We start from the raw sequence: 23,530 nt of genomic DNA, 5'->3' as shown, positions 1-23,530 counted from the left end.
TAGAAAATTCAAGTAGAAGGCTGAGTCAGGAGTAGGGATTTTTGTAAGAAAACCTTAGGAAAGATTAAAGGAAACAAGTAAATCTGATCTGTAAAACTGTCTTCTTACCTCCATTGGAAGGAAAGGGCTTATTTTTGAGAAGCTGACAGTACTTCAACATGAAGTTAATGGGCAGAGCTAAAGCTCTCTGTAGTGGGCAAGGTCTGTGAAAAATAAGTTAGTCAAAGCATTTCCATCATCCAAGCTGTCCTTGCATCCTTGGCCTTTGGAAAATCAACTTTTGCCTTAAAAATTTTAAAGTCCTCAAATAATGGAAAAAAGTTAAATTGTTTAGAATAAGTTGTAACAATACATGATATAAAATTCAGAAGGTACAAAAAGATGGGACTTTCCTCGCCGTCCAGTGGTTAAGACTCTGAGGTTCCACTGCAGGGGGTGTGGGTTCCATCCCTGCTCGGGGAACTAAGATCCCACGTACCACGAGGCGCGGCCAAAAAAAAAAAGAGAAAAAAGAAAAATACATAGTTAGCAAATTAACTGTATGGTGTGCATAGCTAATATTGGATATATAAATGTTATTAGTATTCTCTTAGTCATTTAGTGTGTCCAAAAACATATGAAAAAACGTTTCTAAGAGCATAAATCTACTTGTGACGTCAGTCCTCCTGACCCTGTTTTCTTTTTTATATCTCAAGTGCCTAAAACATCAATTTGTTTCTTAGGTAGATTTTCAGGGAGCAGGACTTTGACTCTCAGAGAGGGAGACTCTCTCTCTGTTTGCAAAACACTGTGTTCAGTGTTAGAAAAAAAAATGTTCATAAAAGACAGGTTTAGAATTCACAAAAATAAATTCATGTGTGGTCCTTTATGCCCTCTGTTTCTTTGTAATACTTAACACTATTTACCATCTCCTTCCTTCTTAAAAATTTTATTTTACTGATTCTTCTTTCTGACTGCCCCTAACTGTAGATGTCTCAGCAGTTGATACTTTTCTTTCTCTCTCTGCTCCTCTTTCTCTCTCTCCTCTTTCCAGTGCCTCTCCCATCCCCATCCTATATGCCCAACTGCCTGTCTGAGATGTCTTGTACTTCTTGGATATCTATAGGCACATCAGGTTCAACACATCTAAAATGAACTCATCTTTTTCATCCTCTTTCGCAAAAGGTTCCCCTTATTTACCCACCTGCTTCAATGCTAATAACACTTTTTTTTAAAGTCAGCTTACTTTACCAAGGTATAATTTACTTGCAGTAAAATTCACACATTTTTAGCGTAGAGATCAGTGGCTGTAACCATCAACCTAGTGAAGATGTAGAACAGTTTTATTTCATCTGAAAATTCCCTAGCAATCAGTCTCATTCCACTCTTATTCTTAGGCAGCCAGTGATGTGATTTCTGTTACTATGAATTAGATTTGTCTTTCCTAGAGTTTCGTAGAAATGGAATCACACAATATGTGGTTTTGTGCTTGGCTTCTTTCTCTTGGCATAATGTCTGTGATACTTATCCATTTTGTTGCGTGTATCAGCAGTTCATTTCTTCTGTTCCTTAGTAATATTCCTGAGTTTGGATATACCATAATATATTAATTCACTTGATTGATATTTGAATCTTTTCCAGTTTTTGACTTTTTTTTTTTTTTTGCGGTAAGTGGGCCTCTCACTGTTGTGGCCTCTCCCGTTGCGGAGCACAGGCTCCGGACGCGCAGGCTCAGCGGCCATGGCTCACGGGCCCAGCCGCTCCGCGGCATGTGGGATCTTTCTGGACCGGGGCACGAACCCACGTCCCCTGCATCGGCAGGCGGACTCTCAACCACTGCGCCACCAGGGAAGCCCTGTTTTGATTCTTTTAGTCTCTTTCCTCACCTATATTCATCCAACAGATTGTGAAGTCATGGGGTTTCTTCCTTTGAAATATGTTTAACCCTTTGTTCTCTTTTCCAGGGATCTTTTTTTTTTTTTGCGGTACGCGGGCCTCTCACTGTTGTGGCCTCTTCCGCTGCGGAGCACAGGCTCCGGACGCGCAGGCTCAGTGACCATGGCTCACGGGCCCAGCCGCTCCACGGCATGCGGGATCTTCCCGGACCGGGGCACGAACCCGCGTCCCCTGCATTGGCAGGCGGACCCTCAACCACTGCGCCACCAGGGAAGCCCTTTTCCAGGGATCTTTAACAGTGTTGTGAGAAGCTTTTTTTTTTCCTTGAAGCCTTATTTTAGGAGTAAGGGATAGAAGGGTGATTATGCAAATGGAGTCCTTGCTGAGTGAGGTTTATAGTCAGGTGGAAATGCTGACTGAAATTGGTGAGAAGATGGTACTGACATTGAAGGATGGGGAAAAGGAATGTTGCTGCTGAATGCTCTCTATCCCTGGTAAAGCACTGTTTTAGTCCCTGTTTTTGTTGGTAGGTTGAGATTGCCATTTTTTAGCTTGTTTTGATTTTTGTTTTGTTGTATATTCATGGGTATATATGTAGTGTGAGTGGTGAAAAAGAAAGGTTTTTTTCACGGATATTCTCATTATGTGACTACTTAACCCGGGCCTTGGCTTCATCATCGGTAAAATGGGGATAATAATTAATACCTGTCACATAGCGTTGTTAAGAAGATCAGGTGCGTTATTATATGTAAAGCTCTTAGAACAGTACCTGGCATGTTGTGTTCTATCAGTGTTAGCTAGTATGATTACCTTAATTCTAAGTTACTTAAAAGGCTGTCTTTTTCTCTCCCATTTCAGTTCCTCTTACATATTAATGTAAGATTTATCTCCTAACACACCACTCTTTGGCTACCTGTTCAAAGCTATAAAGCTGCTGTATTATTTGGCAACTATTTGTGTGTCCTTTTTTTCAATTGTGGTAAAATATACAAACACTAAAGTGTACAAATTAAATTTTACAAATGTATCTACCACTCAGACTAAGCTATAAAAGTTTCTAACATTACAGAAGCTTCCCTCTTGTCTCTTTCCCTTCAGTAACCATTCCTCCCACATCTGTTTTGACTTCTTTACCATAGATTATTTTTGCAAATATGTCCTTTTTAATTTTTCATTTATTTTTAAAAATATTTATTTATTTGGCTGCGTCGGGTCTTAGTTGTGGCAGGCGGGATCTTTTGTCATGGTGAGCAGGCTCTCTAGTTGTGGCGTGTGGGCTCAGTAGTTGTGGTACATGGGCTTAGTTGCCCCGTGGCATGTGGGATCTTAGTTCCCTGAGCAAGGATCGAACTTGCATCCCCTGCATTGGAAGGCGGATTCTTAACCACTGGACTACCAGGGAAGTCTCTGTCCTTTTTTAAATTGAGGTGTAATTGACATACTAGTATCAGGTGTACAACATGATTTGATAGCTGTATGTATTGTGAAATCATCACTGCAGTAATTCTAGTTAACAGTTGTCACCATACATAGTTACAGATCGTTTTTCTTGTAATGAAAACTTTTAACATCTACTCTCTTAGCAACTTTCAAGTATGCAATACAATATTATTAACTAGTCACTCTGCTGTACATTACATCCCTATGACATTTGTTTTATAACTGGAAGTTTGTACCTTTTGACCCACTTCACCCATTTTATCCACCCGCAGCCCCTGCCTCTCGCACCTGCCAATCTATTATGTGTATCTAGAGCTCCGCCCCACACCCCAATTCCACATATAAGTGAGATCACATGGTATTTGTCTTTCTCTGTCTGACTTATTTCACTTAGGGTCCATCCCTGTTGTTGCAAATGGCAGGATTTTCTTGTCTTTTTATGGCTGAGTAATACTCCATTTTATATATGTGTGTATGTATGTATCGCACATTTTCTTTATCCATTCATTAATTGATGGACACTTAGGTTGTTTCCGTTATCTTGGCTGTTGTAAATGTTGCAGTGAACGTGGAGATGCATATATCTTGTAGTATTTTCATTTTCTTCAGATAAATACCCAGAAGTAGAATTGCTGGATCGTATGGTAGTTCTCTTTTTAATTTTTTAGAACCTCTGTACAGTTTTCCATAGGCTGCCTCAATTTACATTCCTACTAACAGTGTGCAAGGGTTCCTTTTTCTCCACATCCTTGCCAGCACATTTCTTTTCATTTGGGTAATAGCCATTTTAACAGATGTGAGGTGATATTTCATTGGGGTTTTGATTTCCATTTCCCTGATGATTAGTGATGTTGAGCAGCTTTTAACCTGTTGGTTAAAGCAATTAACCAACAGGTTAAAAGCTGCTGCAACAGGTTAATTGAGCAATTAACCTGTTGGCCATCTGTATGTCTTCTTTGGAAAAATGTCTGTTCATATCCTCTGCCCATGTTTAAATTGGATTGTATGTTTTTTTGCTCTTGAGTTGTACGAGTTTTTAAAAATATATTTAGGATATTAACCCCTTATCAGATATATGATTTGCAAATATTTTGTTTTAATAAATTTATTTATTTATTTATTTTTGGCTACTTTGGTTCTTTGTTGTTGTACGCGGCTTTCTCTAGTTGCGGCGAGCAGGGGCTGCTCTTCGTTGCGGTACGAGGGCTTCTCATTGCGGTGGCTTCTCTTGTCGTGGGGCATGGGCTCCAGGCTCACGGGCTCAGTAGTTGTGGCTTGCGGGCTCTAGGGCACAGGCTCAGTAGTTGTGGTGCACAGGCCCAGTTGCCCTGCGGCATGTGGGATCCTCCCGGACCAGGGCTCGAACCTGTGTCCCCTGCACTGGCAGGTGGATTCTTAACCACTGCGCCACCAGGGAAGCCCGCAAATATTTTTTTCCTGTTCTGTAGGTTGTCTTTATTTTCTTGTTGGTGCAAATAATTATTTGTTTAATTTTAAGCTTATCTGTGATTGGCCCCTCCATATCTGTGCAGTCTTATTTCCCATTACTGCTCAGCACACAGATTTTATTGCATCTGCTCTGCCTGTGTTCATGATGTCCCTTGGATGCCCTTCTGATCTCATCTGCCCTTTTCTCCCTGTCCATTCAAGTGTTCTTCCATGAAATTGTCCCCAACTGTTCCAGCTTATATTGTCCTTGTTCTTTTTTTTTTTTTTTTTTGTCCCCACCACACAGCATGTGGGATCTTAGTTCCTGGGCCAGGGATTGAACCTGTGCCCCCTGCGGTGGAAGCACAGAGTCCTAACCACTGGACTGCCAGGGAATTTTCCCTGTCCTTGTTCTTATCTAAGTACTTTTTGGCTCATTATCAGTATCCCAGTTTAGTACTTAATGAGATATTCTCCTTTTTTGTAATTACGTAATTGTCTTAACTTTAGTGGGACAGTGGTTATTTTCTATTTCTCCCGTATGATGCCTAACATAGTATACATAGGACTAATTGTTGATGAGAATCTAATTGAATTTTTAAAGTTTAAGTTCTCCTAAGTGTTGGATAGCAACTAGCAGTCGTAGTAGACAGCTTGACAGTGAACTAGGACAACTATTTATAAAACTACACAAAGTAGGGCTTCCCTGGTGGCGCAGTGGTTGAGAATCTGCCTGCTAATGCAGGGGACACGGGTTCGAGCTCTGGTCTGGGAGGATCCCACATGCAGCGGAGCAACTAGGCCCGTGAGCCACAACTACTGAGCCTGCGCGTCTGGAGCCTGTTGTGCTCCGCAACAAGAGAGGCTGCGATAGTGAGAGGCCCGCGCACCGCGATGAAGAGTGGCCTCCACTTGCCACAACTAGAGAAAGCCCTCGCACAGAAACAAAGATGCAACACAGCAAAAATAAATACATTAATTAATAAACTCCTACCCCCAACATCTTCAAAAAAAAAAAACTACACAAAGTAAAAAGCACATCTTCATGAACCTATGTAGATCTTGAGGCTATTCCAGTGTATTAGACTGCAGTAGAATGTGAAATTTAGAACTGAAAGGATCACAGAGATAATCTAATTAGGTTATTCTTACCCCCTCCTTAATGCTGAACCCATGGGAATTGCCTTTGTGAGTTCAGTAGGTCTGAACTTCCTGAGATTGTATGTAATTTGCCATGTATATATGTGCACACGTGCATTTTTCTATGGTGATAATCTGTAGCTTAATTGGATTTTCACAGGTATCTGTGGCTCTAGAACTGTTAAATATCCTGTGATCTAGCCAAAATATGACATTTCACAGATGAGACAACAGGCTCAGAGATAATTAAGACATAAGACGCTTACTCATATAGTCATTGTTATTCACAGTGATGATCCTGAGTCAACAGGAAAATATTATGTTCGGTGTGCTTTTCTTTAAAAAAAGAGAAACAAGACTGTATGGAAGATTCTAATACAGTTAGGAAATGTTTCTGTCCCAGATGGTTAAAACAAACTTTTAAAAAATTGAGATGAAATTCACATAACATTAAATTAATAATTTTAAAGCGAGCAATTAAGTGACGTTTAGTACACTCAAAGTATTGTGCAACTACCACCTCTTTCTAAGTTCCAGAGTATTTTACTTACCCCAGAAGCAAACCATTTACACATTAAGTAGTTGCTCCCTGTTTTCCCCTTTTCCTGCTCCTGATAACCACCAGTCTGTGTTCTGTCTCTGTAGATTTACCTATTCTCAGTATTTCATATAAATTGAATCATAGAACGTATGTATCTAACTTCTTTCACTAACATAATGTTTTGGAGGTTCATCCACATTTAGTACTTCATTCCTTTTTATGGGTGAGTAATATTCTGTTGTATACAGAATTGTATACACAATTTATCCGTTCATCTGTTAATGGACATTTGGGCTGTTTTTACCTTTTGGCTGTTGTGCTAGTGCTGCTGTGAACATGTGTATACGTGTACTTCTTTAAGTACCTGTTCTCAGTTCTCATGGGTTTATACCTAGGAGTGAAATTGCTGGGTCATACAGTAATTCTCTGTTTAACTTTGAGGAACTGCAAACTGTTTTCCACAGTGGCTGAATGCACAGGGGTTCCACTTTCTCCACATCCATTCCAATAGTTGTTATTTTTCATTAACTTTTTTTTTAATGATAAGCCATCCTCATGGGTATGAAATGCTACCTCTTTTGCTTTTGATTTCCATTTCCTTAGTGACTAATGATGTTGAACATCTTTTCATTTGCTTATTGGCCTTTTGCATATCTTCTTTGGACAAATATAAACTTTTGATTCTCAAAGAAGAATATTTTAGTTACCAAGAAAAATCTTTGAAGATGTAAAATATTTGGTGTTACTGTATAATTAAGTGCCAAACTGGTACAAATACAACATACTATGCGTAATTAAAAGATGTGGGGCTTCCCTGGTGGTGCAGTGGTTGAGAATCCGCCTGCCGATGCAGGGGACGCAGGTTCGTGCCCCGGTCCGGGAAGATCCCACATGCCGCGGAGCGGCTGGGCCCGTGAGCCATGGCCGCTGAGCCTGTGCGTCCGGAGCCTGTGCTCCGCAACGGGAGGGGCCACAACAGTGAGAGGCCCGCGTACTGCAAAAAAAAAAAGGAGATGTGGTGAGACTAGTTTAAACTTTGAGTTTAAAACCCCTTCTAATATTGTGTACAATTATAAATTTTAATGCAGATAAAGTAATTTGGGGGCTTTTCTCACTTCAAATATTTGAATATTGTCCTCTGACTTGGCATTGAAAGATGTTCGTTTGATTTTGTGCATGAAAAAAAGCACAACATTTGAAGTTATGCATATCAAATTACTTGATTTCAGGTGACTAACATAAAAACATATAATACATTAAATAGACAATAAAAATAAGCAGATGAAAATAAAGGTAGGATACTAAGATAAGTGCTGTAGTAAAATACACTGAAAGTATCCATGATGTTCACTTTTTTTTAACTTTATTGAGCGGTAATTGATATATAAATAATTTCACATATTTAGTGTATACATTTTGATGAATTTGGACATAAGCATACACCTGTGATACCATCACCACAACCAGAGTATCCATCACCTCCAAAAATTTCCTTATGTTCTTTTGTCGTGTTATTTGTTTGTTTAGTCAACTAAACTTCAGTTTTTAAAAAAAGCTGAAGGTTTCCCTGGTAGCGCAGTGGTTGAGAGTCCGCCTGCCGATGCAGGGGACATGGGTTTGTGCCCCGGTCTGGGAAGATCCCACATGCCGTGAAGTGGCTGGGCCCGTGAGCCATGGCCGCTGAGCCTGCACGTCCGGAGCCTGTGCTCCGCAATGGGAGAGGCTACAACAGTGAGAGGCCCGCGTACCGAAAAAAAAAAAAAAAAAAACAACTATGTTGAGTAAAATTTTAAAAAATGATTCAAGATTTTAGTTTCTCTCTTTGGAATTAAATTCAGTACCTTGTTTGGTACTTTAGAGAGGCAGATTTGAACTCATTGATTTTCCAAAAGGGGTATGCTTCTTCAAAGTAGGGTGATCTTTTACTTGTCTTCTATTATTTAATAAGTATTCATTAAGTGAAATTTCAGTTGTTCGTATATTTGCCTTCCCACTTAATCATTTCTGAATTCCCACATCTAGGAAAGGGCCTGGGACTTGGTAGCGGCCTAGTAAATATTGAATGAATTTGGTTTACTGGTTGTTTTTTTTTTTTTAATTAAGTTATTTATTTATTTATTTTTGACTGTGTTGGCTCTTTGTTGCTGTGCGTGGTGGGCTTTCTCTAGTTGCAGCGAGTGGGGGCTACTCTTCGTTGGGGTGTACGGGCTTCTCATTGTGGTGGCTTCTCTTTTTGCGGAGCATGGGCTCTAGGTGTGCGGGCTTCAGTAGTTGTGGCTTGCAGGCTCAGTAGTTGTGGCATGTGGGCTCTAGAGCTCAGGCTTCAGTAGTTGTGGCTTGCGGGCTCAGTAGTTGTGGCACACGGGCTTAGTTGCTCTGTGGTATGTGGAATCTTCCCGGACCAGGGCTCGAACCTGTGTCCCCTGCATTGGCAGGAGGATTCTTAAGCACTGCACCACAAGGGAAGCCCTTCTGGTTGGTTTTCATGTTGTCTAGTTGTGTCAAATGAAAGCAAGTTGGTTCAAGCTTGACAAATAAGAATGCTTTATCTACATGAAGTTCCTCTTCCCACATGAGTTATTATATATATTTGATATTGGCACTTGGAGCATTATTATACCTTATTGTTAATGATTTGCTAAGATAATTATATCTTTTAATGTATGGTCAAAACTGACATATCTCCCCCTAAAGTTTTACACATTTTAAAGGATATTTTGCCCCTCTTTTTTGGTAATCGTCCTTTTACTTAAAGAAGTATTACAATAATTGCTTCGAATAAAATGCATCTCTCAGTTTGCTAATATTCTGGCATACCATAAAAATTCATTAACTACAAAGGAATAGGTATTGTGAAAATTTAATATTTCTTCCATAGGATTATTTATAAAAATCAAAGTAAATGCTGGAATATCATTTTAATACATAGCTATTGGGTAAGGGCTTATAAGTTTGGTGATTTTACTAGAGAGTCAGGAATTCTTTTTTTTAAAATTTTTATTGGAGTATAGTTGATTTACAATGTTGTGTTAGTTTCAGGTGTACAGAGGAGTGAATCAGTTATACATATACATATATCCACTCTTCTTTAGATTCTTTTCCCATTTAGGGCATTACAGAGTATTGAGTAGAGTTCCCTTTGCTATGCAATAGGTCCTTATTAGTTATCTATTTTATATGTAGCAGTGTGTATATGTCACTCCTAACCTCCCAATTTATCCCCCCCCTTCCCCCCTGGTAACCATAAGTTTGTTTTCTACATCTGTGACTCTGTTTCTGTTTTGTAAATAAGTTCATTTGTACCATTTTTAGATTCCACATATAAGCAGTATCATATATTTGTCTTTCTCTATCTGACTTATACTTCACTCAGTGTGACAATCTCTGAGTCCACCCATGTTGCTGCAAATGGCATTATTTTGTTCTTTGTTATGGCTGAGTAATATTCTATTGTATATATGTACCACATCTTCTTTATCCACTCCTCTGTCGATGGACATTTAGGTTGCTTCCACGTTTTGGCTATTGTAAATAGTGCTGCAGTGAACATTGGAGTGCATGTATCTTTTCGAATTATGGTTTTCTCTGGATATATGTCCAAGAGTGGGATTACTGGATCATACGGTAGTTTTGTATTTAGTATTTTAAGGAACCTCCATACCATTCTCCCTAATGGTTGTACCAATTTACATTCCCACCAGCGGTGTAGGAGTGTTCCCTTTTCTCCACACCCTCTCTAGCATTTATTGTTTGTAGATGTTTTGATGATGGCCAGGAATTTTTTGTAATTTTTTCTCAGTTTTATTGAGATATAATTGACATGTAATGTATTTTTTAAATTTTTGTAATAATTTTTGTCTTACAGAAAAGTTACAAAGTTAGTAGAGTGTTCAGGTATGCCCTTCATCTAGCTTTCCCTAATCTTTCGTAACTATAAAATAATTACCAAGACAAAGAAATCAACATTGTTATAATCCTGTGATCTTAACCTCAGCCCTCCTTTGAATTTTACATTTTTTCACTAATAACCCTTTTCTGTTCCAGGACTGCACTCTGCAGTTTGTTGTAAGACCTTGTTCTCCTCCAGTCTGTTGGTGGAACCTCAGTCTTTCCTTGTCATTCATGACCTTGATTTTTTTTTTTAACCTTGCCATGTTTAATGAGTACTGGTCAGTTACTTTTAAAATGCCTCTCAATTTGGGCTTCTTTGGGGACTTCTCTGGTGGTCCAGTGGTTACGACTCTGTGCTTCCATTGCAGGGGGCATGGGTTTAATCCCTGGTCGGGGAACTGAGATCCCACATGCTGCGTGGCATGGCCAAAAAATTAAAATACACACATTTAATTAAAGTACGTTACAACTGGGGCTTCCCTGGTGGCGCAGCGGTTGGGAGTCCTCCTGCCGATGCAGGGGACACGGGTTCGTGCCCCGGTCCGGGAGGATCCCACATGCCGTGGAGCGGCTGGACTCGTGAGCCGTGGCTGCTGAGCCTGCGCGTCTGGAGCCTGTGCTCCGCAGCGGAGAGGCCACAGCGGTGAGAGGCCCGTGTACCGCAAAAATAAATAAATAAATAAAATAAAATAAAATACGTTACAACACTAACAAAAATTTGGGACTTCTTTGGTGTTTTCTCATGATTAGACTGAGGATATGTTTTTGCTAAGAATATTGCAGAGTGTATTGTGGCCTTCTCAGTGCATCATATCAGGGATATGCTACATGATGTTGGTATGTTTTACTGTTGATGTTAACGTGGTTTTTTTGCTTAAGGTGGTATCTGTTGGATTTCTCTACTGTGATTTTCCCCTTTATAATTAATAAATATCCTGAGACTGTGTGTTTAATAGTACTTTTGTCAAAACTAAGAAAACTGACATGAAACAACAAGGTCTTACTGTATAGCACAGGGAACTATATTCAATATCCTGTAATAAACCATAATGGGAAAGAATATGTGTATATATGTATAACTGAATCACTTTGGTGTACACCGTGAAGTAACACAACATTGTAAATCAACTATACCTCAATTTAAAAAAAGAAAGAAGGAAACTGACATGAGCATATTACTTATTAACTCAGACTTTATTTGGATTTCACCAGTTTTTCCATTTATGTTCTCTTTCTGTCACAGTCTCCTCTGGAATATGATAGTTTCTCAGTCCTGTATGTCCTTCTTGTTTGGAAGAATGTCCGCCAGTCTAGGTTTGTCTGGTGTTTTTCTCATGATTAGCCTGAAATGATGGGTTTTGAGGAAGAATACTATAGAGGTGTAGTGCTTTTATTTTTTTTTTTGGCCTTGCTGCGCGGCATGTGGGATCTTATCGAACTGCACCCCGTGTAGTGGAAGCACGGAGTCTTAACCAGTAGACCGCCAGGGAAGTCCCTTAGTGCCTTTCTTATCACGTCATATCTGGAGGTACAAGATAGCCACATGACAACACTGATGATGTTAGCCTTCCTCGCTTGGTTAATGTAGTGTTTGCCAGGTTTCACCACTGTAAAGTTACTAATATTCCCTTTCCCTACTCTGTTCTTGGGAAGTGAGTCACTAAGTCTAGCCCATCCCTTAAATGGGGAGGAGATTCATGTGATTTTGGTTTGCATTTCCTTGATGTCTCTTCATGTGCTTACTTGCCATCTATACTTTTCTTCAGCTAAGTGTCTGTTCAAATTATTTGCCCATCTCCATTTTAAAATTGGGCTGTTTGTTATTATTTAGTTATGATTGTTATTATTTAGTCATGAATTATTTATTTGTATATAAGCCTTTTATTAGGTAGATACATGTTTTGCCAGTATTATCTCTCAGTCTGTGGCTTGGTTTTTTCTTAACAGTATCTTTTAAAGAGCAGAAGTTTTCAATTTTGATGAAGTCTACTTTATCAGTTTCTTTTATGGGTTGTGCTTTTGGTTTTATATCTAAGAAATTTTTCTATAAACTAAGGTCACAAAATTTTTTTAATGTATTTTATTTATTTATTTTTTGCTGAGTTGGGTCTTTGTTGCTGCTCACGGGCTTTCTCTAGTTGCAGAGAGTAGGGGCTACTCTTCTCTTCTTGTGATGCGCGGGCTTCTCATTGAGGTGGCTTCTTTGTTCTCTTCTTGAGCACGGGCTTTAGGCGCGTGGGCTTCATAGTTGTGGTGCACGGGCTTAGTTGCTCCGCGGCATGTGGGATCTTCCCAGACCAGGGCTTGAACCCGTATCTCCTGCATTGGCAGGTGGATTCTTAACCACTGCGCCACCAGGGAAATCCCTGTTATTACCTTCTTTATGTTTGTGTTTAATTTGCTCTTTTCTTGTTTGTTTAAGTTGGAAGCTTGCGTTACTGATTTCAAATCTTTTTTCCTTTTGTTTTTCTTTTATATTTTGGCTGCACTGCACAGCACGTGGGATCTTAGTTCCCTGACCAGGGATCGAACCCACGTCCTCTGCATTGGCAGTGAGGGGTCTTAACCACTGGGCTGCCAGGGAAGGTACCCTCTTGTTTTCTAATATAAGGATTTAATGTTATGTAATTTCCCTTTAAGTACTTCTTTAGCTGTGAACCAGAGTTTGGTATATCATGTTTTCACTTTTATTCAGTTCAGAATATTTTCTAATTTCCTTTGTGTCCTGCTCTTTGATTAATCATGTCATTTAGAAATATGTTGTTTAATATACAGATATGCAGCAATGTTCCTAATTTAATTTTTAATTTAATTCTGTGTGGTCAGAGAACACACTCTGTGTGAATTTAATTCTTTTATATTTACTGAAACTTGTTTTATGGCCCAGTGTATAGTCTAGATTGGTTAATGGTCCATAAAGCTTAAGAAGAATATGTATTCTGCATTTATTGATGGTGTGCTTTTTAAATGTGAATTAGGTCAAATTATTTTGAGTGTTAAGTTTCTGTACACCTGTTGCTTTTCTGTACTTGCTCTCTCAGTTATAGAGAGGAATGTTGAAATGTCAACTATAATTATTCATTTCTCTATTTTTCTTTTCAGTTTTGCTTCATGTATTTTGAACCTTTGTTATTAGGTGCATACCCATTTAGGATTGTTGTAAATTCTTGATGAATTGTCCTTTTCTCATTGTGAAATACCCCTTTTTTTCTTTGGTAATTTTCCTTCTCTGGAAGGTCCTTTGGTAATATGGCTACTCCAGCAATCTTTAAACATTTTTTGAAGATTGTGTTAACATATGCATAACACAGAATGTACCATTTTAACCATTTTTAAGTGTACAATTCAGTAGCATTAAGTACACTCACAATGTTGTGCAACCAGAGCCACTATTCGTATCCAGAACTTTATCATCCCAAACAGAAGCTATGTATCCATTAAAAAATAACTCCCATTCCCCCTCCCCCAGCTTCTGGTAATCTCTATTCTACTTTTTGTCTCTGAATTTGCATATTCTAGGTACCTCATATAAATTGAATCATACAGTATTTGTCCTTTTGTGTTTGGCTTATTTCACTTAGCATAATGTTTTCATGGCTGATTCATGTTGTTGTATGTCTCAGAATTTCATTCCTTTTTAAAAGCCTGAATTATATTTCGTTGTATGTATATATCACATGTTTATCCATTCATCTGTTGATAGACATTTGGGTTGTTTCCACCTTTTGGCTATTGTGAATAATGCTGTTTCCAGCATTGGTATATGTATCTTTGAGCCCCTGCTTTCAATTCTTTTGGGTGTATACCTAAGGCTACCCTGGTACCCTTAACAGTGTTTGCATGGTATGTCTTTTTTAAAAAAAATAAATCTATTTATTTATTTTTGGCTGTATGTGGGCTTTGTTGCTGTGCGCAGGCTTTCTCTATTTGCAGCGAGAGGGGGCTCCTCTTTGTTGCGGTGTACGGGCTTCTCATTGTTGTAACTTCTCTTGTTGCGGAGCATGGGCTCTAGGTGCACAGGCTCTAGGCACACAGGCTTCAGTAGTTGTGGCACGCGGGCTCTAGAGCTCAGGCCCGGTAGTTGTGGCGCATGGTCTTAGTTGCTTTGCGGCATGTGGGGTCTTCCCAGACCAGGCCTCGAACCTGTGTCCCCTGCCTTGGCAGGTGGATTCTTAACCACTGCACAACCAGGGAAGCCCTATGAGAGACATTTTTAGGTACATAAGATTCAAAGATAAATAAGGTAGCTTCTTCCTTTAAGGAACTCACCTAGTGGTTAGGTGAGATAGATATGTAAACAAATAATTCAGTACAGTGAGATGATGTAAGTGCTAATTGAGTATAAGCAAATTTAATGGAGGTATCACTCACAGAGAAAACCAATTAATTTTGCCTGGAAGAAGAACTGGGTTGGGAAAAGTTTCCCAGTGGAGATGACAACCAGAAATTGAAATGGAGAGGAGTTTGGCATGAAGTGTACTTAATAATTTTGAGCACTGTGTTTTCTGCACATAATTCATTCAGACCTCACAAAATCCCCATGACATAGGTATTATCATTTCCCCTACTTTAAAGATGGGAAAGCTGAGGTCAGAGAGATTAAGTTACTTGCCCAAGAAGTTAACTGCCGACAGCTAGTATGTTGGCAGATCCAGTTTGGGGACTTAAATAATATGATTTCAGAACCTGTGTTTTTAGTCACTGTGTGTTCAGAGCTCTGTAGAAAGAGGAGCATAGTGATAAACTGAGAGGCTCATGTCGTCAGAGCACTGGAGGTTGGAAGGAGATGAGGCTAAAGAGGTAGGTAGTGTCAGACCATTCAGTTTCTTGAATGTCATGGTAAGGATTTTTGTTTCAACCAAAGTAAAGTGTAAAAGCATCGAGCACTTAAAGAGAGGGAATGACATAATCAGATTTGCGTTTTGAAAGGTCATTCTGGTTGTAGTAGATGAAATGAATTGGAGGGGGGCCGAGAGTGGATGCAGTGGCACCCTTTAGGAGTTTGTTATAATAAGTAGCCCGGGTAAGGTAAAGTAATAGCCTGAATAGAATAAGTAGGTGATTGTGGAGATGGAGGAAAGTGGACCAATTTAAGAAAGATATAAAAGGACAAAACTACAAGACATGATGATGGATTGGGTTATGAGTGAAGGAAAGGGAAGTGTCAAAAAATAACTCTTAGGTTTCTGAATTGTCCAGTTGGATACATTAGATTGGTTCATTTTATTTTATATTTGACGCACAGAAAGAAGATTGATTATGTTGTTGATTGATTATGTTATCTAATCTAAGAGGTTAGATTATGTTGAGTTAGAAGTGTCTTTGAGTTATTCAAGTGGAGATGTCAAACACATGGTGTTAATAGTACCTTTGAACTTTCTATGTAGTGAATAAATAAGCTTGCTCATTCTTTTGTTCCTAATAACAACTTTTTCAGGGCTTCATCACAGTTGTAGTCTCTTGAGTTACTGGTAATAAAAAAGAAAGTAAATAGAGTTTGACTCTTAATCATTAGAGCTAATAAAAGAATGTGGAAAGATTCTGCAGTCTAGAAAGCCACAAGGCAAGTATATTAGGACAGTTCTCCTTTGGAGAATGACAGAACCAAGAATAGATCCTGGAGAAAGACTAGTGAAAAGAAGGCACAAAGTGCTAATCTAAGTCTAAAATAACAATTTAAAAGTAATCTCTTTTCAATATTGAAGTTAAATATTTCCTTCCTTTTGGTAACAAAGGAACTATTCCTGGCTTATCTAAACTACAGTTACCCAAATTACTGTAGATCTGCAATGGGAATAGCTATACCGGAAGGGAAGTGTTTTTTCTTTATTTCCCCATCACATTTGATGATGAGCTGATAAATCACCACAGTTTTGCTTTATATATTTGGGCATATTGGGTATTTTAATTATTTTAAAATTTTCTTGGAAAACAAAAGAGGTCTGATGAATAGTTCTTAAATAAGTTAAAAACTATTCTCAAGTTGTTAGATTTTTATTGTTGAGCTTAGATCAGTGGTTCCTCTTTACCAGAAAATATATTGCCGCTCTTGAAAGTACTGTGATACTGAACTAACAAGACTAAGCTTTTGTTGCAGATTTTTAAACTTCTAGGTATTGTAATATTGGCATTTGTGTTACTGATATTTTAAAGTTCTCTGGAAAAAAAGTAGTTTTAAAAGTAATTCATGTATAGGGACTTCCCTGGTGGCGCAGTGGTTAAGAATCCGCCTGCCAATGCAGGGGACACGGGTTTGAGCCCTGGTCTGGGAAGATCCCACATGCCGTGGAGCAACTAAGCCCGCGAGCCACAACTACTGAAGCCCGCGCGCCTAGAGCCCGTGCTCCTCAACAAGAGAAGCCACTGCAATGAGAAGCCGGCACATCACAATGAAGAGTAGCCCCCGCTCGCCACAACTAGAGAAAGCCTGTGCACAGTAACAAAGACCCAACACAGCCAAAAATAAATTTATTTTTTTAAAAAGTAATTCGTGTATAGATGTAGACCATTTGGAAGATAAAAACCTGATTTTTTACCACCTAGAAATATCACTGTTTGTGTATTTTTCCTTTACTATTGCTACGTATCTTTAATATGTAGGCAGTATATGGGGTAGTAGTTAAGAATGGGGATTCTAGAATTAAACCTCCTGAGTTCAGATTTCTGTTCTACCACTTATTAGCAGTGTGATTTTAGCAAATCACTTAATTTCTCTGAATCTTGAGTTTCACATCTTTAATGTGGGGATAGTAAAAGTAAACATTATTGTTTGCTTTGTGCCAGGTACTTTGCTAAGTATATTATATGTAAAATCTTAATTTTCATAACATCTCTACTTAGGAGCTACTTAGTGCCTTTAAGAGGATAAATTAAATAATGGATGCAATATACTTAGTGTAGTGCTTAAGGCACAATAATGTGCTTAAGGCACATTACTTATTCTTTTTCAAAATTGCATTTATACAATATAGTCAACCTGTTATTAAAGCTTTTATTGTGGCAACATCCCCATGCCATTAATATTCTTGGAAAATGAAAATTTTTAAATGGCTTTAAAGAAGTTCATCAAATGGATTCATTTAGTCACCTCTCTAGTGATAAAGATCATTAAATGGTGTTATGAACATATTTGTTATGATTATTTCTTTAATTCCCAGAGGTAGAATTGAGTCAAAGGGCAGGAATATTTTTAAGGTTCTTTTTTTGTGTGTGTGTGCTATGTTGGGTCTTCGTTGCAGGTTCTTGATACCTTGTCCTGCATTGCTTTCCAGAAATGTGAATCAGTATACATTCTTATTTCTCATACATTCTTTTTTAAAATATTTATTTATTTATTTGGCTGTGCCGGGTCTTAGTTGCGGCACGTGGGATCTTCATTGCAGCATGCAGGCTCTTTAGTTGTGGCATGCGGGATCTGGTTCTCTGACAAGGGATCAAACCTGGGCCCCCTGCATCGGGAGCGCAGAGTCTTAACCACTGGAGCACCAGGGAAGTCCCTATTATTATTATTGTCTGAGTAATTTTACTTCTTGTCTTTGTTTCCTCAGCTAAAAGTATAGGCTTTACTTCCATGGTTTCTTGCAGTTCCAAATTCTATTTCTGTAACCCTGGAGTAGGGTTAAGTTTTAAATTATTGTAGGTTGATTACTTTTTGTATCTTTGATGCCATTTTAGCAGTCTTTGACATCTAATTAATTTCAGTGGTTTATCAGATTAATTATATGGAAAAGTAAAGAATGTTTATTTAGTTCATATTAAAATGAAAAGAGACTGACCAACAAACTCCAAGTGTTTGTGAGGATGTTAACAACATATATTGCTGGTGGGAAAGCAAAATGTTGTGGCCAGTTCGTACTTAGAAAGTTAAATGTATGTTTACCAGCAATCCCTATCCTAGGAATTTACCTAAGATAAATGCAAACACATGTGCTAACAATGACACATACAAATAATGTTCATAACAGCTTTATTCATATTAGCCAGAAAATGGAAAAACTCAAGTGAACATCAACTGAAGAATGGATAAACAAATTGTATTATATCCATACACTTGAATGCTACTTAGCAATAACGTCGATGAATCTGAAAGGCATTATACTCAATGAAAAAAGCCAGCCACCAAAGGCCGTATGATTCCATTTATAAGAAGTTCTAGAAAAGACAAAACTATAGTGACAAAAATTGGACCAAGGGTATTGGGAACTTTTTGGGGGTGATGGAAGTATTCTTGATTGTGGTGGTGATATCAAGACCGTATATACATATATCAGAACTGTACCTTTAAAATGGGTGGATCTTACTGAATGTAAATTATACCTCAGTGAACCCTATTAGAAGGTATTTAGAACAGTTATTTGGGTTCAGTAGCAAATTAATATTTATTGATATATACCAGAGAACTATATAATTGGTATCTTACGATTAAGGAATTTGCAATATTATTAGAAAGAAAATACAGTTTACAGAGTCGTTATATCTCTTAGAAAATAATACTGAACCTCAGATACAAGTATGGTCAGTTCTGCTATAACACAACATGTGTGTTCCTAAAAAAATCACCATGTTATGCTAAATTATGTAGTGAAAACTACAGGGCTTATGGGAAAAATGGGGTTAGGAGCCCAACACTCAAAAACTTTAGTGTCACATAAAAAAAGATAGGAACCTAATAAAAACAGCATAGTTTTACACATGTTAAATGATTAATAAATATATAAATATTACAATAAATACAGAACTTACTGAAAGAGACCTTAGGTTTGTTGTGGAAGTTGATTTAGTGGGAGTTATTGTGAAGTGACAAAAGACAGGTTATCTAAAATCAGATAGAAAACTTTAACACCAGATGTGGTTGGGCATGTATATAACACATGCGGTGAACTAAGGTAGCTAATATATGTTTAAGGTGTGTGTGTGTGTTTTGTTTATTCTTATATGGCTTGGTGTTTTAAAATGTAGGTTTTACTATTTTTCAGGTATGATGAGACCAACAGTTCAGAAGATGACTGTCATTGAAAAGATAGTTTGTTTCAGTTCCCAAGAGGAGGTGGGACACCAAGCCATCTAAGGCCACACAGGGAAGCACCAGGTTGGTCAGGAGGCAGAGGGAGCAGGAGGAAAATATGGCAAGAGCCTTTATTGTGGTTTCTGTGGGAGGAACTGGGCGAGGCAGGTTAAGCAGTTTTAGGATTGGCTACTTTTAATAATTCAGTGGTCTCTGAGCTATAGGGGCTGTCCTAAGGAAGGGTCTGGTACCTGGCCCTGGAGTGATTAGGGCAGGGGAATACTGGCCTGGAGTGTAAGAGCTAGGTAAAAGAGGTAGTTGGAAATATGGATTTTGGATTGATTGGTTTACATATGAAAGATATGATCTCAGGTTAGTTGTTTGCTGTCTCTAAGAATTGACTGGCCCTGAGAGGACCAGAACATTGAAAATACAGAAAATAAGAAAACACAATTAATAGACTTGGTTCAGCTGGGTGCAGTTTGCTGCACTCATCTAGTGTTTCTCAGGGATGAAATTGCACATAAGTAAATGAATAATTCACATTGTACTACAATTGTTTTAAAAATAAATGTTATAGCAGAACTGACTGTACAAAGTAGGATACAGTATTTGAGTCACCATTCCCTCCTTTGCAAAATTAATCATGCAAATTCTATTATATAGATTTTACATTAGTGTAATTCCTTGGGACATGACTGTATTTGTAAGCAAAACAATTTAATGGTAGATTTGATCTTGGGAAAGTAATCACAGATTTAAATTTAAATTTTAACTTAGAGAAAAATTTTGTCTTAAAGTACGTGCTCAGTGTAATTCAAGCAATTAAGCTGGGTAATATGTGGGGGTGAGAGACAAGATGGTGGAGTAGAAGGACCTTGAGCTCACCTCCTCTCCCGAGCACACCAAAATCACAACTAACTGCTGAACAAACCATCAATAAAAAAGACCGGAACCTACCAAAAAGGTATTCTATATCCAAAGACATTAAGAAGAAACCACAATGAGACAGCTGGTAGGAGGGGTGCACTTGTGATATAATCAAATCCCATACCACCTGATTGGGCGACCCACAAACTGGAGAATAATTGTATTTCAGAAGTTCTCCCATAGGAGCGAGAGCTCTAAGCCTCACGTCAGGCTCCCAAGCCTAGGCGTATGGCATCGGGAGGAGGAGCCCCCAGAGCATTGGCTTTGAAGGCCATTAGGGCTTGATTACAGGAGCTCAATAGGACTGGAGGAAACAGACTCCACTCTTGGAGGGTGCACACAAGGTCTCGTGCACACCAGGACCCAGGGCAAAAGTAGTGATTTCCTAGGAGCCAGACCTACCAGCTGGTCTTGGAGGGTCTTCTGGGGAGGTAGCGGGTGGCTGAGGCTCACCCTGGGGCATGGACGCTGGTGGCAGAGGTATCGGGTAATGTTCTTCTGTGAACTCTTGCTTGAGGCAGACATCTTGCTTGGGTCATTAGCAGCAAGACCTGGCCCCACCCAGCAGCTTGTAGGGTCCAGTGCTGGGATGCCTCAGGCGAAACAACCAACAGGGTGGGAACACAACCCCACCCTTTAGCACACAGGCTGCCTGAAGACTTCCTGAGCCCCCAGCCACCTCTAGACACAGGCCTTGACATGGCCCTGCCCACCAGAGGGCCTAGACCCAGCTCCATCCACCAATAGGCAGACAGTGGCCCCTCCCACCAAGAAGTCTGCACAAGCCTCTAGACCAGCCTCACCCAGTAGGGGGCAGACACCAGAAGCAAGATGGGTAATATGTAGGAAGCAGATAGATTTGAAGTTATTTTGAAATCTACATGGAAATAACTGTTATATGCTTAATAAAATTATTTTTATTTTTAAAAAAATGAATTATCTGCTTTTATAATTGGAATGAGTTTAAAAATATCTACCCGTACCTAAACTTGCATAGAGTCTTAGAAATAAATGAAATGATAGGGTATTTAAATAGTCATTCAACAAACTGTTCTTTTTTTGATTGGCTGTGTAAAACTGTTAGGCTCTATGTATGCAGGAGCTCTAGAACCTTATGATACCGCCTGGGAATATAAGGCATGTAAACAACGAGATTATGAGCTATTTGTAATGAGGTGGATAGACCTAGAGTCTGTCATACAGAGTGAAGTAAGTCAGAAAGACAAAGACAAATACCGTATGCTAACACATATATATGGAATTTAAGAAAAAAAATGTCATGAAGAACCTAGGGGTAAAGCAGGAATAAAGATGCATACCTCCTAGAGAACGGACTTGAGGTTATGGGGAGGGGGAAGGGTGAGCTGTGACAGGGCGAGAGAGAGTCATGGACATATACACACTAACAAACGTAGTAAGGTAGATAGCTAGTGGGAAGCAGCCGCATGGCACAGGGATATTGGCTCGGTGCTTTGTGACAGCCTGGAGGGGTGGGATAGGGAGGGTGGGAGGGAGGGAGATGCAAGAGGGGAGACATATGGGAACATATGTTTATGTATGACTGGTTCACTTTGTTATAAAGCAGAAACGAACACACCATTGTAAAGCAATTATACCCCAATAAAGATGTTAAAAAAAAAACGAGATTAAAAATATGTATTAAAATAGAGATACAAAATGAAAATTTATATAGTAAAGAGAAAGGAATCACTAATTTCAAATTGAAGTTCTGAAGCTGTATTGGAAATAGTAGGATAGGTTGGTTTAGAATGTAGACAGTATTTCAGGTGTCATGGAGGCTTTTGCTGGACATTGCTATGATTAAGGGATAGATACACTAAGAGAAAAGACTGGAAAGGAAGGATTTGGCCAGATTGTGGAGTTCTTGAATGCCTTATATACCGTTTGAACTTTATTCTTTAAGTGTTATGGCATTATTTGAATTTAATAAAAAGGTGAGCAGTAATTTTGTGACTTTTCTTAAGAATTTCCTGGGAATACCCTGGTGGTCCAGTGGTTAGGAATCTGCACTTCCACTGCAAGGGGACATGGGTTTGATCCCTGGTCAAGCAGCTAAGATCTCACATGCCGCCCAGCATGGCCAAAAAAAAGAATTTCCTGCCTTAGTTTGTACTTATATATATTAATGAAAAAATTAGAGAAACAGTAAGAAAGATGAATTGGAGAGAATGAAACTACAAACAGTCCAGATAGGAGGTACTGCATTAGTCTAGGTGAGATATGATTAAGGCCTGAACTAGGCTACCCACAGTGAATAGAGGAGATGCAAGTCTGTTGGGTTTACCAATGTATTAGCTTGATGTTAGAGGAGAAAAAGAGGAAGGGAAAAAAATTAAAAGGTCACATCTAGTTTTTTGGGTTTTTTTTTTAAACATCTTTATTGGAGTGTAATTGCTTTACAATGGTGCGCCAGTTTCTGCCTTACAACAAAGTGAATCAGCTGTACACATACACACATCCCCATATCTCCTCCTTCCTGCGTCTCCCTCCCACCCTCCCCATCCCACCCTTCTAGGTGGTCACAAAGCACCAAGCCGATCTCCCTGTGCCATGCGGCTGCCTCCCAGCAGCCATCCATTCTACATCTGGCAGTACACACAAGTCCATGCCACTCCCTCACTTTGTCCTAGCCCACCCCTCCCCCTCCCTGTGTCCTCAAGTCCACTCTCCACATCTGCGCCTCTATTCCTGTCCTGCCCCTAGGTTCTTCATAACCTTTTTTTTTTTTTTTTTTTTTTTTTTAGATTTCATATATATGTCAGCATACGGTATCTGTCCTTCTCCCTCTGACCCACTTCACTCCGTATGACAGAGTCTAGGTCCATCCACCTCACTACAAACAACTGAATTTCGTTTCTTTTTAGGTCACATCTAGTTTTCTGACCTCGGAGACACAAGGAATAGCCATGCCATTATCCTGGGTGGGAAATGCAAGATGGATTTGCTGAGTGGAATTGTGGGGTCATGTGGTAATTCTGTGTTTGGCTTTTTGAACTGCCAAACTTTTCCACAGTGGCTGTACCATTTAGCATTCCTACCAGCAATGTGTGAAGGTTCCAATTTCTTAACATCCTCCACAACACCTGTTATTTTCTGCCTCTTTGATTATAGCCATTCTAGTGGGTATGGTATGGTATTTCATTGTAGTTTTGATTTGTAATTAATAATGATGTTGAGAATTTTTTCATGTGCTTATTGACCATTTGTGTATCTTCTTTGGAGAAATGTCTGTTCAAATCCTTTGCCCATTTTTAATTGAG

General features: G+C 39.0%; 1 protein-coding gene across 4 annotated transcripts in view; it reads left to right on the top strand.

Moving 5' to 3' along the window:
* TAOK1 (TAO kinase 1) overlaps positions 1-23,530 on the top strand; it is a 149,109-nt gene that overhangs the window by 16,122 nt on the left and 109,457 nt on the right. Inside the window, exon 2 of one of the 4 annotated variants that reach the window (XM_019926996.3) lies at positions 19,291-19,403. The exons of the other annotated variants lie outside the window; for them this stretch is intronic. The gene's annotated coding sequence lies outside the window, so the exon portion shown is untranslated. The remainder of the gene's footprint in view (positions 1-19,290; positions 19,404-23,530) is intronic. 4 annotated transcript variants of the gene reach the window in all.

The sequence above is a fragment of the Tursiops truncatus genome, chromosome 20, assembly GCF_011762595.2.
Source record: "Tursiops truncatus isolate mTurTru1 chromosome 20, mTurTru1.mat.Y, whole genome shotgun sequence".
Lineage (NCBI taxonomy): Eukaryota > Metazoa > Chordata > Mammalia > Artiodactyla > Delphinidae > Tursiops > Tursiops truncatus.
Note: the sequence above shows the minus strand (reverse complement) of the source record. Positions and strands in the feature narration are given on the sequence as shown.